The sequence below is a fragment of the Cetorhinus maximus genome, chromosome 11 (genome assembly GCF_964194155.1).
Source record: "Cetorhinus maximus chromosome 11, sCetMax3.hap1.1, whole genome shotgun sequence".
Taxonomy (NCBI): Eukaryota; Metazoa; Chordata; class Chondrichthyes; order Lamniformes; family Cetorhinidae; genus Cetorhinus; species Cetorhinus maximus.
Genome location: NC_135889.1, coordinates 106,777,848 through 106,780,272, shown reverse-complemented (window position 1 = coordinate 106,780,272; position 2,425 = coordinate 106,777,848). Strand labels below are relative to the sequence as shown.

At 43.7% G+C, this 2,425-nt stretch overlaps 2 non-coding genes across 2 annotated transcripts; both read right to left on the bottom strand.

Moving 5' to 3' along the window:
- Positions 1–1,475: 1,475 nt before the first annotated feature.
- Positions 1,476–1,547, bottom strand: trnac-gca (transfer RNA cysteine (anticodon GCA)). Its single transcript has one exon. It is a non-coding gene; the product is annotated as a tRNA-Cys (tRNA).
- Positions 1,548–1,987: 440 nt separating this feature from the next.
- On the bottom strand, positions 1,988–2,059 carry trnac-gca (transfer RNA cysteine (anticodon GCA)). Its single transcript has one exon. It is a non-coding gene; the product is annotated as a tRNA-Cys (tRNA).
- Between the last annotated feature and the right edge of the window lie 366 nt (positions 2,060–2,425).

Sequence of the window (2,425 nt, the reverse complement as noted above, 5' to 3'; positions counted from 1 at the left end):
TTTCCTGCACTGCCTGGTGGAGATGCTCCAGGGATGCATCACTGAAGCAGGGAGCGACAGCTTGTTGCCTTCTCCTGCTCATTCTCCTTCCAGGGTCCTGGCGGCCATAGTGAAGGTCTGTGCAAGTGCCTTTCTAATATGGTGCCCGGACTGCCCGCACCATGAGATGTGACGTGTACCATGCGCGTGCATAACTAATAAGGCAGGGAACAGATGATTGCACATAAAAGCCCACCTCGCTCAGTGGCGGGAATCATTCGGACTTTCTGATCTCACCATGGAACTTAGGGTAGGAGGGGGAGATCCTTTTGGAGGATTTTGGCAATGTAACTAGCAGAGTGGTAAGGGGGGACCAGTGGATGTGGTGTATTTGTATTTTCAAAAGGCTTTCATTAAGGTCCCGTAAGAGGTTAGTGAACAAAATTAGAGCACATGGGTTTGGGGATCATGGATTGAAAATTGGTTAAAGTGCGGTAAGAGCAGGAATAAATGGGTCATTCTCTGGATGGCAGGCTGTGACTAGTGGATCAGTGCAAGGATCAGTGTTTGGGCCCCAGCTGTTCACAATCTATATCAATAATTTGGATGTAGGGATTTCCAAGTTCACTGAGGACGCAAAACTAGGTGGGAATGTGAGTTGTGAGGAGCATGAAAAGAGGCTTCAAAGGGATTGTTATGATCCCTGGTAATGTTACAACTGGACAAGCATGATCCCAGGGTGGAACCCGGCTTGATAGATCTTAGAATATAAGAAATAGGAGCAGGAGTAGGCTATTCGGCCATCAAGCCTGCACCACCATTCAATGAGATCACGGTTGATTAGCCCCAGGCCTCAACTCCTCTTTTGTGCCAGCTCCTCATAGTCCTCAACTCCCCACTATTTCAAAAACCTATCTGCACCCTCTTTAAATACTTTCAATGATCTAGCCTCCAGAACTCTCTGGGGTTGAGAATTCCAGACATTCACTACCCTGTGAGAGAAGAAATTCCTTCACATCTCAGTTTTAAATGAGTGTCCCCTTATTCTGTAACTATGTCCCCTAGTTCGAGATTCCCCCAATTGTGGAATCATCTTCTCAACACCTAGAACAAAAACAAAAATACCTGGGAAAACTCAGCAGGTCTGACAGCATCTGTGGAGAGGGATACAGTTGACTTTTTGAGTCCGTATGACCCTTCATCAGAATATCTACCGTCAAGCCCCCTCAGAATCTTGTGTATTTCAAAAAGATCAGCTCTCATCCTTCTAAACTCTAATGAATGAAGGTCTCTCATGTTTAGCCATTCTTGATAAATCAACCCCTCCATCCCAGGAATCAGCCTCATGAATCTCTTTTGAACAGCATCCAATGCCAGTATATCCTTTCTTAAATATGGGGACCAAAACTGTACATATTATTCCAAGTGCAGCCTTACCAACACCTTGAAAGGAAGAAATACATTTGCCATGTGTATTTGTGAGAATTGAGTCAATAAGGGGACACCTGGATTTGAACCAGGGACCACTTGATCTGCAGTCAAATGCTCTACCACTGAGCTACATCCCCTCACCCTTAAAAGCCAACATATACATTTTCCACATACATTTAGGAGAATAGAGTTACTAAACAGGCAAAAACAGAAAATGCTGGAAAAGTTCAACAGGTCTAGCAGCCTCTGTGGAGAGAGAAACAGAGTTAACGTTTTGAGACCTCATGACCCTTCTTCAGAGCTGAAGAGAAGTGGAAATATGATGAAATTTATACTGTTTAAAGGGGGTGGGGCAGGTGGAGCTGGATAGAAGGCCAGTGATAGCTGGGAACAAAGGAGGGATTGACAAAGATGTCATGAACTAAAGGACTAAGAGTTTCATCACATTTCCACTTCTCTTCAGATCTGAAGAAGGGTCATGCTGACTCAAAATATTGAATTAAGTTTTTCTCTCCACAGATGCCACTACACCTACAATGTTCTCCAGCAGCTGCAGTATTTTGCTCTTACCTTAATAAGGGGACACCTGGATTTGAACCAGGGACCTCTTGATCTGCAGTCAAATGCTCTACCACTGAGCTATATCCCCTCAGCCACAACTTAGCTTTTATTTGTTTGTTTAGATAGGTGGAAAGTGGCTACTGAACAGTCACAGAAGTCAGCTGCTGAACTTTTAACAAAAAAAATTATTTAGCAAGAAAAGATGAACTATATTACAATGCTCCTTCACCCACAACTATACCTTTACAGATTTATAAAGGTTTGTAAGGATAACACAAGTTACAAAAGCTATCTCATGCTCCAATGTTCACAGTAAGTACACAGTACATGTATACCAATAGATAGCTTGTGGTTAGGTGTATCACACTCTGAAGCCAAGTGACAGATGCCACCCTAAACAAATGCTATGGATCTCTCCTCAATTCCCCCCACACGCTTGTCACACTGTGAGCCA